The sequence below is a fragment of the Lontra canadensis genome, unplaced genomic scaffold (assembly GCF_010015895.1).
Source record: "Lontra canadensis isolate GAN:19392208 unplaced genomic scaffold, GSC_riverotter_1.0 scaffold26, whole genome shotgun sequence".
In the NCBI taxonomy this organism is placed as follows: Eukaryota; Metazoa; Chordata; class Mammalia; order Carnivora; family Mustelidae; genus Lontra; species Lontra canadensis.
The window spans coordinates 8,514,580-8,530,442 of record NW_022631020.1 but is presented as its reverse complement, the minus strand read 5'-3'; the positions used below and the strand labels follow the sequence as shown (position 1 = coordinate 8,530,442).

Sequence of the window (15,863 nt, the reverse complement as noted above, 5' to 3'; positions counted from 1 at the left end):
AAGATAGGGTTTGAACTTACAACTCTGATTTCAAACATCTTATCCCCTACTGATTGAGTCAATGAGATGCACCTATATTAAGATTTTATATAGAACTTGGGATTCCAGTTTTTATTATTATAACCTTATGGTAAGCTTTGATAACAAAAGTTTAAAATCGCTTAATAATTATTTTATGAAAGGAAAAGTGGGATATAATAGTAAAACAAAAGATATAATGTAGTATTTAGCAATACTGAGTTCCCTCACACCACATTTCCATGGCAAGATGAGAAAATTGGGCCAGAAGAAGAAATAAACCAAAAGTTTGCTTTATACAGAGGTAATTAACATTTATTATATTGTGGTTACCTTTGGTATTTAAGGAAAGGTAAGGTAAAATAATTAATATTAGAATTCAGAATGGGATATATATATTTCAAATATATTGAGACAATAAAGGTGAAAAATGTGATTCAATCAGAGAAAGACAATTATCACATGATATCTCTGATATGAGGAATCTGAGGGTCAGGACAGGTGGCTTGGGGAGTAGGGAAGGAAAAAAAATGAAACAAGATGGGATCGGAGGGAGGGAGACAAACCATAAGAGACTCTTAATCTCACAAAAAAACTGAGGGTTGCTTGGGGGATGGGTGTGTGGAGAGGGTGGTTGGGTTATGGACATTGGGGAGGGTATGTGCTATGATGAGTGCTGTGAAATGTGTAAGCCTGACGATTCACAGATCTGTACTCCTGGGGCAAAAAATACATTATATGTTATAAAAATAATTTTGAAAATATGATCCATGTAACAAATAAGAGAAATGGTTGAAGGAACTGATTTCTAGATTGTTGGTAAAATGTAAACTGCTATGTCTTTGTTAACATAAATTAAAAATTTTAAAAGGGTTTTCTACTTTTCTATTGTATATTCTAACTTTAGGAACTTTTTTTAAAAGCAACATATAGAAGCATGATCTCTTAAAGATATAATATTTCCCCTTTACTCTGTAATAGAAACCATTTAAAAAACAAAGGCCTAATATATTATGAAATACTCATAGAATGGAACAAATATAAAGCTATTACAAATTAAGTAGTGGGGTGTCTGGATGGCTCCCCCGCTTGAGCATCAGACTCTTGGTTTTGGTTCAAGTCATGATCTCAGGGTCCCGGTATCAATGGCAGACCATGTAGGGCTCTACGCTCTTCACAACGTCTGCTTGTCTCTCTCCTTCACCCTCCCTTCCTCCCCAAGCCCACAAGTGGGCTCTCTCTCTCTCTCAAATAAATAAATAAAATCTTTAAAAGAAAGAAAACATAACAATATACTACAAAGAAAATTCTAAAAGACACACAAGTTAAATGGGAAAAATTATTTTATGTTTGTAAGGAAATGTCATTTAATGTATGAAAATTTTTTTTAATTTACAAAAAAACCCACACACAATATTCCCTATCTGCTGGGAGAGATGGGCAAGAAAAAGAACACATAGTTAATACAAATACTAGAAGATATAAGGTACTGTATTTACAGGAAACCTATTTTCAAAATTGCAAATGAAAAATTGAAGTTGACAATAAATTATCAATTTTTATGTCAATTAGTTGATTTTTTCCAAAATGATTTTACATATTTTGAGATTTATATAAATTAAATATTAAATATATTTTGAATTTATTAAAGTATACATGTGTATCAGAGAATTAAAGAAATATACACAATATAATAACTTATTTTTCTTTTTATATTTTGATATTTTCTAAGGTAGCTGCAATAATCATATGCTTTTAATCAGAAAGCTATGGTAAGAAAAGAATATATGTAATTTTAAAACAAAGTATTTATCCATTTTGAAAAGTAAATAGTTATTCAAGAAAATTTCTCACATTCTGGTTATTCCTGAGTCTAGATTCTAGCCTAGAAATATCTGATATGAATATTTTCCTTTTTACAAACTAATTGTAAAAGATCACAACACACACTAACTGTTTTCACTTGATGTCTTGTAAAATTGTGGTATATCTTCCACTTCCTGTTCTTTCTGATTTTTTTTTATTGTTGAGATACTAAAACATCCCATTTTCAAATATGATATTAATATGTTAAAATTACATTGCATTTCATTACTTTTGGGGTTATTTACTCCTGCCATATGGCGCTTGTCAATTCTGGCTGCTATAATGCAATTCGGTATAATGGGTGGCTTAAACAGGGATTTATTTCTCAAAGTTCTGGAGTGTTAGTCAATTTGTCTCCCCAGTGAGGGATATCTTCATGGCTTGTACACAGCTGTCTTCTTGCTGTTATCTTTACGTGGCAGGGAGAGAACATGGTCTGTCTCCTCTTTCTCATCCTATAAGGACCCTGGTTTCATTAGGGGGTCCACCCTCACAACATCATCCAAAATTAATTACCTCCTACAGGCCTTTCCAACACCTTGTGGGTCAGGGCTTCAACATATTAATGTAGGGGGAATGCACACAATCAGAACTTGACACAGACCTAATCATTTTCCATAAGTCTTTGTGTAATCCTAGGCTTTTGAATACAACCAGTTACTCTGCTTGCTTTCAGTGATTAGATATTCATTTATACAAATTTATTTCTGAGTTTGCTAAATATTTGACCTACAACTACAGGGTATCTTAATCTATTCTAATTGTGCTTTTTGAAATTCTTATCTCAACTGATGAGAAAAAATGTGGGAAACTATTCTAAGACAAATAATTATCTTTGTAATTTCACTTATTGTCTCATAAATAAAACAGTAAACTATTCAGCTGGAGGTTGTGTTATGCTGGTAGAAAATCCTACAGTATGAGATGTTGAGCCTCCACTAGAAACACAGAAAGTAGGGGGCCATGTGGCTGGTTCAGCAGGAGAGTATGTGACTCTTGTTTTGGGGTTGTGAGTTCGAGCCTCACATGGGATGTAGAGATTACTTAAAAAAATAAGAATAATAATAGAAAGTAAGAAATACTGAGCACATCTATTTTCTCTTTTTAGGACAGGATTATAAGTGGAAGGGTAAAAAATGCAGGGACTATATTAGATTCATGTTACAGGGCACAGTTTGAATCTTCCTAAAATAAGACGTGAGTTAAAAATGAATTTTAAAAATTCGTTATATTAATCTACTGGATTACAAGGCATTTAAGAGGAGGGGTTGACAATAGGATACTATTCAGTTATAAAATAGAAGGAAATCCTACCATCTGCTACAACATGACGGACCTTGAGGGGATTATGCTAAGTGAAATAAGTTAGAAAAAGACAAATATTCAGTGATTTCACTAATATCTGGAATCTAAAAACAAGCAAAAAAAATACCTCTGAAAATTAAAGAAAAAAAAAGAGTTGGCATTGCTAGTCTGGACTCTGATGACACAGGTCAGGGGCAAGAAATGAATTTTTCCTGAATTTATTTGTTAGTTACCTCCAAAATGGGAGTTCCAGCAATTATCAAAGTTAATCTTATCATCTAAGAATTAAAGATGCACTTTAATTAAAGGGGGACAAAAGAAGAAGGATGAGAGTTAACAAGGAATTGATAGTTATTATTAGATCTATGTTGCTGGTAAACAACTTTTAAAAAATGAATTGAATTAGAATTGTTAATTATCTTTAATTCCCCACCTATTTAAATATGTATAATAAAGAAATGCAAATCCAGAAAATGTCCAGGACAATCCCCACAACTGAAATCTAACCGAACAATATGACTAGAACAATAGGTGTCTGATGCCTGTTCCTTTACTTATTATAATAACAGTGATAACAGTGTTGATTATGTTAGGCAACAATGAATGTTTATTATGAGCCAGATACAGTTCTGTGCCCTTTATAGGTATTAATTCATTGATTCATTCTCATAATAACTCAGGATATCACAAGATTGTTTATTTGTTCCATATTTCATTCAGTTATTATACAAATATGTTTTCCTTTGTAATTACATTTTATTTCATCCCATCTCTGTCAAGGAATAAAATAAATATACCACACTTCATAAAAAGCAAATATTTTCAATAACTGAATAACTAGGTAATGCTGACATTTCTTTTTCATTCTCCAGAAATTTACCTGGAGCTTAAACTTATCCAATCTTTCCAATATCTTGCTTTTCTTAATAACTTCAAAATGTCAGAATATTGGGTTATTCTCTTCTGGCTTTGGATTTCTGTGCTTCTCTGAAACAGTTCCTAGTTCCTTTGCAGAACTGAAATACCAATTATTAATTTTTTAAAAAATCATGAGAACTTTCAATGTTTTAAAATTTGCCATTCTAATAATTAATATTATAATAATATTATAGAACACTTAAACTCGGCCTTTCTCAGTGAGCTGAGCTTTTTTTTTTTAAGAAAAAAATAAGCTAGAGGCTTCAAAGTTTTTCCAAAAAAAAAAAATCCATCACCTCATTATTTTTTTAGAGAACAAACTTCTCTTGATTTTAATAACTACCATTATCCTCTCCCCCACACACTACTTTTTGGTTAATGATCGTGGTTCCATTTGATATCATTAGAAAATACATGGATCATTTTCAATAAATCATGACAAATATAATACAAAAAATATTTTAAAAGTTACCTACCATCTGTTTTAAGGTAGTCTGCTGCAAAATGAAATGTCCATTGAGATCAACACATGAGTAATAAGTAAGATTCAGAAGCGCTCTTGCAGATAGCACACTGAGGGAGCAATGTCCTAGTTTCTGCAGATCCTTGCTCACTCTTTAAACATTCTGCAGAGGCAGCATGGAACCCACTCAAAATCTGGTTTGTATGTCAAAAATGATGATGCCAGCCAAACACAGAGAAGAAAGAATGGAAAAGTTTATTACCAGCAAAATAAGAGTTTTGGGGGAAAACAGAGTAAGCCTCCTGAATGTGTCTGAAATGGTTTGTGAGAGAAGGGAAAAGAGATCTGCTTGGGGCTTTTATTGTGTGTGTGTGTGGGGGGGGGAGTATGATGTTGGCCACAACCTTTCCAGTTGTGGGCACCTGTTTCCCATTTGTTTCTGGGGTTTGAACCTCACACCAAGTGAGGGAGCATGTAGACTTTGTTCGCTGCCTGTCCAAAAGAGGGCCGGGAAGGGAGGAGGGAAAGCGAAACTTGAAAATATATAGCACCCAATATTAAAAACTGAAGTCAGACTAGATTACATTTGTTATGTAGGTATTTTCCTCCAAGTACTGTCACATTTGTTATTAACACAGAAAAATCTATCAATCTTTATAGATTTGCTTTAATAAAATAGGAAAACTGTATAGATGAATCAAATCTGTCAGCATCCTTATTTCAAATGACTCCTCTCCAGTTTGTGATTTGTGTACTAATGGTAGATCGAGAGTTATGTATGCCAGTAGATATTTTAATAAAGGTGATATACTCAAGGAAAGGAATTTAGTCTGTAAAATGAAGATTATGAAGATAAAGTAGACGGTTTAAATGATGGAGAATGACAGGTCAAATTAAGTAAGGTGATGAGAAAATAAATAAATTTCATCCACAAAGGGAGGAAGTAGCATACTAGATTCTAAAATGTAAATTTTGGTAAAATAGATTGGAAATTTAAATATAAATCATGAAAAGCCTTATAATAAAGACTATCCAGTTTCATGGAGGAGTTGGGTGTCGTAGATGTTTTCCTGGGGGCTGACAAGAATATGAAAAAGGTAAAACATAAAACAGGAGGAAAAGAAGGGATAGGTCTTCGCATACACACAGACATATATATTCTTTTTTTTTCAGACATATATATTCTTTCTATAGTATTTTTATTTTGTTTTTAATAATCACATTGATTCACTTTTTACAACTCTCTCATATTGTACACTAAATGAATCTTTCTTCTTGTTATTAGCAGGATGCTATATTTTCCTGAAGTTCATTATTATTTTCTGAGCTTTTTCCTTAAAATTCTGCTCTAAATTCCCAATACCTTCTTGTTTATGATTGGTTTTCTGAATTGTCTTTTCTTACAAGTATCAACTACCCATACTTAATTGTCAGTAAAGTACTAACCTTATTCCCCGTATTGTTTGTTTTATTATACTGTCTGTCAGCCACATTATGCAAAAATATTTGAAACAGATTGTGTGCTGTTCTGCCGTGTTTTCAGCAGATGTCTAGTTATTGTAATTTCTCATAGGTGGACCAATTGTGCTAGCTTCCTAGAAATATAGAAAGACCATTACTGTATACGTTTTCTGTTGGAAATAAGCGATAGTTTTTCTTTTTTTAAGTTCCACATTGACTGTCCCCCAATTGCATGTGTTTAATTATTTATACATATGTCTCCTTTTACTGAAAGTAAAAGACTTCATTGGTTGGTGCCTTCAACATTCATGTAGATGAAAAGTGGTCCAGCTCTGAAGGAGTGTCATGGACATACCAAAAGAGACGACACTCGAATAAATGATATGATGACACAGCAAAAAGTTACCCAAACTAAAATTTGTTGGTTTCTAATAAGCACTGATTTGTGGAATGGGAAAAGCAAATAATTGAGCTCATTTCTTCTATGCTAAACCTGGGTATAGAGAAACCTTGTTTATCAAATTTGTAAATGATACAGCTTTCTGACATATTTTTACCGAAATCAGAATTCAGTATTATTTGATGACCTTATATAATGACATAAATATGATTTAATGAAATGTATATTTAATAAAATGAAAAAATGTAATTTAAAGTTTTAGCATGTTATATGTGTGTGTGTGTATGTATGTGTGTGTGTGTGTGTGTGTATATATATATATATATATATGTATGTATATATATATTTTTTCCAGTTCAGACATTTCCTTTGAATTCCATATTTGTGTTTTTAAATGCCTCCTCCTCCCCATGTGGATATTACTCTTTTTAAAAATTTAATATTTTATTTATTTATTTGAGAATGAAAGAGAGAGAGAGAGAGAGAGTGCAAGAGCAACGGAGAGGGGTAAATAGAGAGGAAGAAGCAGACTCACCACTGAGCAGGGAGCCCCACTAGGGGCTGGATCTCAGAATCTTAGGATCAAGATCAGAGCAAAAGGCAGATGCTTAACTGGCTGAGCCACCCAGGTGCCCTAGGATGTCACTCTTTCATTCAAACTCTTCCAGTGGTTTTCCTTTTCATTCCAATTAAAAGCCTAATGTATCACAGTACCCACAGGTTCTATGCCATTAGGTACCTGTTATCTTTTGGGAACTCTTATTGCTCTCCATAGCATATACAATTGTCCTTCATATGTATTAAACATGTACTTGTGTTTGTGTTTGTTTTGATAGCAAAACAATCTCAATTTTCCAGTGAACCCTGTATCCATGTGTTTTGCAATGTGATTTTGCAGCTTCTCTTTAAAAAGTAAAACCTGTTTTTCCATGCCTTGCATCTGCACTGGTCCTGTGATTTTCTTTCACTTAGTAAAATGTGTGTGGGGTGATAGTTTGTAATATTTTTTTAAGATTTTATTTATTTAAGAGAGAAAGAGAGAAAGTGAGAAATAGAACATGAGCAGAGGGGGAGGGGCAGAGGAAGAGGGAGAAGCAGACTCTATTGGGCCCAATATGTGAGGGATGATCCCAGGGTCCTAAGATCATGACAGGAGCCAAAGGCAGATGCTTAACCAACTGAGCCACCCAGGCACCCAATGGTGTGCAAGTTTTGAGGCTATGCCTTACGTGCCTGGCCCACTTCCATCATTTCTCTTAAGTACGTGCCTTTCTTATGAGAGGACATTAATCTAGGATGATGGAAAATAAGAGATCATTTGGAGAAGAACCCGTTTTCCCTAGCCAAGAACATTCTAGACCAGCCTGCAGCCAGCCAAGCCCCAAATGTGTGAAAAGCAAAAACAAAAACCCCGGACAAATTTACCAGAGTTGCTTATTTGATCCACAGCCAAATGCAGACAAATGGGTGAGTCCAGCCAAAATTGGAAAAGCTACCCAGATGATGCATAGATTCATGAGCAATAGAAATGCTTATTGTTAAAAGGTTCATGACAAGTTTTTGTTTGGTTTATTTGTTTTGATTGCTGTTATCCCTACTATTTCTCAGCATATAAATAATATCTGATTCATTTTAAGTGCTCAATAAATTATTTTATATGCTTTGGATCCTTTTAAAATCTAATTAGAATTTTTTTTTTTTGTAGAATATGTAGCTTCTAAATGATTTTTGATATCCATACTGAGGCTTGTATTTTTTTTTTCCTGAATATATTTTGAGTACACAGACTTCACTGTCAGGAAAAAGAATGCTTTATATAAATTATAGAAGCTTTAATCCATACCAGAATGGTAAAAAGTAAAATTTCATAATGTAAATAATTTTGATGAAAATAAATGATACAGAATACCCATTGTTTGCTGAAATGAGTATAGACTGATGCAGATATTCTGGAAAGAAGAATGGTGGTAATAAGTAAAATTAAATACATTCATTAGATACCCCAGTATTCCTTCTGGGTAAATATCCAAAATAAAGTTGTACATAAGTCTCTAAAGGCAAATTTACTAGAATGTTCACCATTGCTCTGTTTTGTTGGTTGGGTGGCTAAAGAGGCAATGGTGATATAGTCATCAGTAGTGGAATGAATTAGTAACCTGCGATAAAGACACACTTTTGAATGATATGGTATTTAGTAGCAACATACAAGGTGAACAGTTGTAAACATGAGTAGGGCTTAAAATCATGGATCCTAATGGACAAAACTAGAAAGATAATAAAGTCTATATCACATTACATTTTATTTTGCATATTAAAATCTAAAACCATAAGACAAAATAACACATTGTACAAGAACACACACAAATGAAATGATTCTCATCAAATACATTCAAATCATTTCTTAAGCTGCAAGTAGGGGATGGAAGTAATGAATGGAAATAAAATGGCATGAATAAATATATAAACAAAATAAATGAGGGTGTTGTGCAGACCAGTGCTATATTGTACCATATACAAATTATGATTAATTCTCTGTATTTGTGGTTTAAAAAGATATGTAATAATAATTAGACTAAATAGAAGGGACTTGGGACATATTACACATTACAGAAGAAATAACACAAAGAAGAATTTTTTTTGAGAAGAAATAACACAAAGAAGAATTGATATATATTTCTACAATATTTGTTGAGATTTGAGATAGAAAAATTTGAAACTCCTTAATTTTTTGTAGGAGCAATTTATTTATTTATTCCTTGGCTTTGTAACTTTAAATTGTTGTACATTATTAACCTTTGTAATTTAAGTGTATATGTGATTCAGAACAATTAACTGATTGAAGATTTAAGAGGAAATCTTTACTACTACTTGAGAGAATCATAGGATTCAAGCACCTTCAAATATTTCAGAACCTCTTATTTTATTGTCAATATTTGATATTTAATTTCAAGCAATTGCTCTTTGTCTACTATAGTTAATATAAAATGGGTTTTCTTGGATTGATTTATGTTCCTCTGATGATGCTTATTGCATTTAATCTAGATTTATAGGTATTCTCTATTTCAAAATACTATAATTTAAAATGTTCAATTAATTCCATTTGTGCTATCTTCATCATGCTATTGCCTTTTTTCTTTCCATGCTTATCACTGTATTTTCAATATCCACAATGTTTTCTCTGATCATTTTGTTGGTCTACTCACTTGCTGTCAACATAGTTGATTCCCTATTGTGTTTTGAAATACCTTCTGATTTCACTCTGAAGTCATTCAGTGCTCTATTGAACTCTTTCTATTCTTTTTCCTTAATGGATTCCCTTACTCTCAACTTCTCTAAATATTGGTGGGTTCAAGATTCAGTTCTGAGTCTTTGCTCAATATATTTTAATATCTCCATTTAGATTTTGCATAGGCATTTCAAGCCTAAATTCAAATGGATATTTGGTTACTACCTCTATCACCCATATCTGTTAGTAGACTTCTCTCAGATAAAGTTATTAGTATTTAACAAGTTTCACAGTCCAGTGATCTTGACTTTGATCTTGTCCAAAAACTTGCACATAAACAATCTTGACATTTCTAGTTCCAAATCATATTTCAAATGCATTTGCTTATCTTCATTTTTACTACTACTAATATATACCAAGTCCCTATTATCTCTAGTCTCAACTTTAATACTCTTCTAATTCCCTCTTCCGTCTCCAAACCCCCAATTCATCACACTTAATTTAATTCTCTCTTAAAACTATTAATGGCTTTCCCTTTGCTCCTCACCCAGCACTATTAAGGAGCTGCATGATATGGGCTCTTTCTTTCCTTCAAACTAACCTATCCCATTCTTTACTGTTTTATTATTCAGCAGCTATATTGATATATTCTCTTTTCATCAAATACTACTAATTTACATTCTATCTATTTGTCTATTCAGGTTATCTCATATAGATGGAATCATGTAACATGTGCTTTTGTTTTGTTTTTTTTTCACTTAGAATATTTTCAGAGTTTATCAATGTTGTATGTATCAGCACTTCATCCCTTTTATGCACACATAATATCTAATCTGTTTGAGCCAATATTCCATTTCAAATAAATTACTAGCATCCTTATATTTGTTTAAACAATAAAATAGTATCCAATGTTTCCTTACTATATTTTAAGTCACAGGAAACAACTTATGTGTCTATCTCAAAGGAGGTGTAAAGGAACCACTTCTTTGAAGGTGTAGTAAAGATCTCAGAAAATCTGATTTTCCATAAAAATAACATGAATCCTGGAAAATTTTTTAAAATAAAGTTTTTTTTTAAACTCTGGAAATTAATGAAAGGCTTATGAAAATCCGAGAAGTTATTTAAGAAATATATCTGAATGTCAGGATGAACAGCCAGTTTCCAGGTTTTTAACTTGCACTATTACACTTACCTCTTCCCAGCTTTGTGGGAGCTTTGAAAACCAACAGTTAGTTTTACAGTGAGGTAGCTGGGGAAACCAGCAGCCTAATATCCACTGAAGAAATGAGAATGGGTGTGGGTGTCCCCCAAAACACTCTTCCCAGATAGTTATAACTCTCTGAATAGTGAAGCAAACATATTTTAGGGCTATGAACCTAGTTTGTATGATACTGTAATGGTGAGGACATGATACTATGCATTGTCAAAACCCGTAGGAAGATACAGCAAAATGAAAGAAACTTAGTGTATAGAAATTTTAAAAAATGAATTAGGAAGATGAGTGGTTGCACAATGGAATACAGATGGACCAAAAAAAAAAAACCCACAAAAATTTATTTTAGGTATTAAACAGATAAATGGGAGGGGTGAGCAGAAATGTTACTGACCTCAGCAATTCTGGAAATGAGTGGAAATTGTAAGACTAAAGGCAAAATCATCTTAGATAGGCATTGTACTCTAGCTGGCCAAGTTGTTTCTCAGTGGGTCAGATTAACAGTTCTGAGCCACTACACACGTGTGCTGGGATTGAACAAATATGTAAGTGGATGGTGGATGGTAAGAGCTAGCTTTCTCATTGTTGGAGTGAGAAGTTATAGATAAGCACAGTTGGGAAGGCTAGAATGAACCATGTGTTGGAGGACTGGAGTTGGAGACATGAGTATGGACTCATGTTTAGTTCCATATAGACACAAATGAATAATTACGAAAGTGAGTTATACCCGCCCAAACACATACACATTTCCAACTGCTGTTTTCTGAGAGCCTGGAAGCATTGACCCTCTAAGTACAAGTAACCTAACACTCAGATGCTCATATCTTGTCTTCAAATACTATTGCCTAGTAAGAGGAGCTAGGAATCCCTGAGGAATTACAGATTCTGAGATTGGGCCAGGAAATATAAGATCTGAGCCTGGAGTCTTCTGAAAATAAGGATGTGCTAAAAAATCAAACTGGTATAAATATGTCAAAGGGGCACAGAGTCCAATTAAAAGGGCTTCCAAAGGTCAAAGCTAGAAAAATTTAAGCAACACAATAAATAAAGTAACACTGAATTATAAACTAAATCCAAAATTAGTATCTACAAGTCCATTCTGATATAAATGATTAATAAGTTAACAAATGAGGAAGGATAGCCAAAACCCTCCCATTCAGAATTCTAAATAATTTATATATATACTCTCCTCTCAAGAAAGTAGAATGTAACTCCCCACTCATTATGTGAGGGAAGCACATGATGATTTCTTCCCAAGGAGCACTGGATGGAAAGGGTGGACAACAAGTAACTTTATAGTAGACATCCTGACAAACATCACCTCAGCTAGGTGGCCAAGGTCAATATGAACAGTCATAAATCATTTCCATGGTATGTACTCTGGATAGTATTTGATGAGGATGGTTCTTTTACTCTGTCTTCCCCATAAAAACCCCAAACCACAGTCTATGAGAAAGACCTCAAAAAACTTGAATTGAGGGAAATTATACAAAATACCTGACTAGTATTCATCAAAACTATCAGAGCTCTTTAAAACAAAGAAAATCTTGGGGCACCTAGGTGGCTCAGTGGGTTAAAGCCTCTGCCTTCGGCTCAGGTCAAGATTCCAGGGTACTGGGATTGAGTCCCACATCGGGCTCCCTGCTCAGCAGAGAGCCTGCTTCTCCCCATCCCACTCTCCTTGCTTGTGTTCCCTCTCTCACTGTGTCTGTCAAATAAATAAATTAAAAAAAAAAATTAAGGATCTAAGAATAAAGTATGAACTCTAATAATAATGCATCAACATTGTTTCATTAGTTGTGTTGAATATATCATAGTAATCTAATGAAACAATTTGAACTGAATATTGTGTTGAATATATCATAGTAATGTAACATCTTAACGAGAGGGGAACCTGGGTATAGGATATACAAGAATTCTGTGCTAACTTTTAAAATGTCTTTAATTCTAAACTATTCTTTTTTTAAAAGATTTTATTTATTTATTTGACAAAGAAAGACCCAGGGAGAGAGGGAACACAAGCAGGGGGAGTAGGAGAGGGAGAAGCAGGCTTCCCGCTGAGCAGGGAGCCTGATGCGTGGCTCGATCCCAGGACCCTGGGATCTTGACCTGACCTGAAGGCAGACACGTAATGTCTGAATTACCCAGATGCCCCAATTCTAAACTATTCTTAAAGAAAAAGAGTATCTGAAAATATCACAAGATTGAGAAAAAATAGAGATAAATGAAATTAAAAAGAATATAAAAATGATTAAATAATATATCCTGGGATGTATATATTTATATATCAATAATATGATATCTAATAATGATATAGCTATATGATATAATACAATAATTATGATAATACAATCATGTATAGAATATATACACAGGTATATAGAGAGAGTTACGCTATCTATCTACTTGGGTAGATATATAGTAATAAACTTAGATCTCAGGCATGGGGGGAAAATGCTCATTTAGCATCCAACAAAATTAAGGAAATAAATAGAAAACATGTAACCTGATAACATGTTTGAATTTCCAGCATGCAAGGAAATATAAAGATAAATTATCTCTGTGATGCTGGTAATGTCTTAAGTGTTACAAAGAAATATATTACTGTTAAATATTCACTGAATCAACATATTACTCATGTACAAAATAACATGAAAACACTCTTTTTCATGCACGAATGTTGGAGGTATTTCAATGAGAGTCTTCTCTGATTTCTCCATAATTTGGTCATCTTCTCATCATTGTAGTTAATATTTGAATGCTTATCACATAGAAGTCCTTTCCTAAACTTTGTTATGTATTCTTTTGTTCACACTTCTGGGCATTCAGTTCTTACTATCTCTGCTTCACAGAAAAGCAAAATGAGACTCGGTGAGTTTAGTAACTAATACCAAATCATGAGACATTTAACTATTTAAATCTACTTGTGTTTAAGAGACACTGAAGAAAATGAAGGAATTTATAATATTTAAATATTCAAGAATTGAAAAACATCTATAGATCTATAATCAGTTATATTAGGTATCTGAATAGTATCCGATAATATGACTTTGAAACAGCAATATAAAAACAATTAATGATTTTTTTAAATTTGCAAGATTCAAGTAAGTTGAATCTGCACTGCTGACAGAAACAGAACATTTTTTTTTCAAATGGGATTATTTTTGTACACTAATGCTTACTAGGTCACATGATTATGTGTTGGGTTTTTTGCATGGGCTCCATTCAATTTCATGTTCTGTCTCACTTAGTTGAGAATGCGGGAAGATGAGAAACTATATGGCCCAAACTCTTGCAGCTAGGGATTTCAATTACATATTTTACGTACTTTTTTTGAGACTTAGAAGCATTAGTTATAGGTCACTTTACTGCGGTATTTGAGTGATGCTGGTGGGTGCAAGGACATGGGAGTATGAGCCATCCCTGGGACGTCCTTCCACTCCAATTTGTCTACTGGGTGTGAGGAGCAACTATGGAAACAGCAATGCTTCTGGCTGAGCCCAATGTCAGCAAACTGAGAGGCAGCATGGTTCACTCACTTCTGTAACATTCTTGCAGGAGCCTCGGAATGGAGCCTGCTTTTCTGTTTTTCCATCTATTTTGTAAACACTCGAGATGAAATCTCTTACTATATAAAATGGCTAGACTGTTTTCTTTCCTTTACCCATATGATACATCACATGTTATTTTATACTGCTACTAATGCAAATTAAAAAATAAAGGTATGTATCTTAATGTACACAGCAAAGTCCCCTTAAAATATTTACAGATCACTACCTACATTTGCCTGTTGTTGAAGAAGTCATGCTAGAGATGTACCCTTAAATTCTAGTTACAGAGCAGAGGCAAATAATTATGCTTTTGAGATTCAGAAAAAAATGGGGATCTTTTACTGAGCCTTGAATGCCTGCTGGCACAGAATGACAGCATGAGTTCCATCTTTAACGTGATTCACAGAAACAAAGCACTCAGGACAGTTGTGCCATTTCTTGTAACCAATTTTATTTTCTCAAAATCATTCCTGCTTGGAATTCTCCAATCTCTCTAACAAGTTATGACATGAACTCCCTCTGATTATAACACTCATTAAGTTTCCAGTAGTTTCTGGATTTCTGGAATGACCAGTTTGATATTCCAAGTGCTACTATATATTCCTCATAATACCTACCATTCACTCATGAAAGTATGTGAGAGTTGAGTGAGAAATGGAATTTTCTTCTATCCTTTCTCAAAACTTTGTGAGTGCAGGGGTTACAATAAGCCTTGTATAGAAAGGCAGTATATACTGTCCCAGGGTGCAAAGGGGAGATGTAGACCAGGGCCATTCTGCCCTCAGACAAGTAAAAAATGCCTTTGATCACAGGCTCAGACACAGAACAAAAGAGAAGGTCGGGTATATATTCTTTCAGGCCACTCTATTCTACAGAAATTCTGTTTTGGGTTTCAAGTTTTTAAATCTATCTCTCATAATCTAAATACCCCTTCATTTTCATATCTCATTGCCATACTTATACAGAGAAAAAATATGTCTCTTAATTTGTTCCTGAATGGCTTAAAATAATTATTTTTACTTGTGAAAACTTGTCTAAGAAACCATTTGGCAAATCTAAATTTATATTACCTTAAAAATCATTCTTCTGAATAAACAGGTATAAGCTATTTCAAAGAAAAATAAAACTTAGATGTCACTTTCTTTTCCTACTGTCATTAACCTCAAAAGAATATTTGGAGAACAGTGTGGAGATCCCTTAAGAAATTAAAAATAGAGCTTCCCTATGACCCTGTAATTGCACTACTGGGTATTTACCCCAAAGATACAGATGTAGTGAAAAGAAGGGCCATATGTACCCCAATGTTTATAGCAGCAATGGCCACAGTTGCCAAACTGTGGAAAGAACCAAGATGTCCTTCAACAGACGAATGGATAAGGAAGATGTGGTCCATATACACTATGGAGTATTGTGCCTCCATCAGAAAGGATGAATACCCAACT

At 33.6% G+C, this 15,863-nt stretch overlaps 1 long non-coding RNA gene across 1 annotated transcript in view; it reads right to left on the bottom strand.

Annotated features, from left to right (window-relative positions):
* The window catches only part of LOC116871536, a 30,140-nt gene extending 25,430 nt beyond the window's left edge, over positions 1 to 4,710 (bottom strand). The window contains exon 1 of the long non-coding RNA XR_004383419.1: positions 4,584 to 4,710. This is a non-coding gene — a long non-coding RNA (uncharacterized LOC116871536). The remainder of the gene's footprint in view (positions 1 to 4,583) is intronic.
* Between the last annotated feature and the right edge of the window lie 11,153 nt (positions 4,711 to 15,863).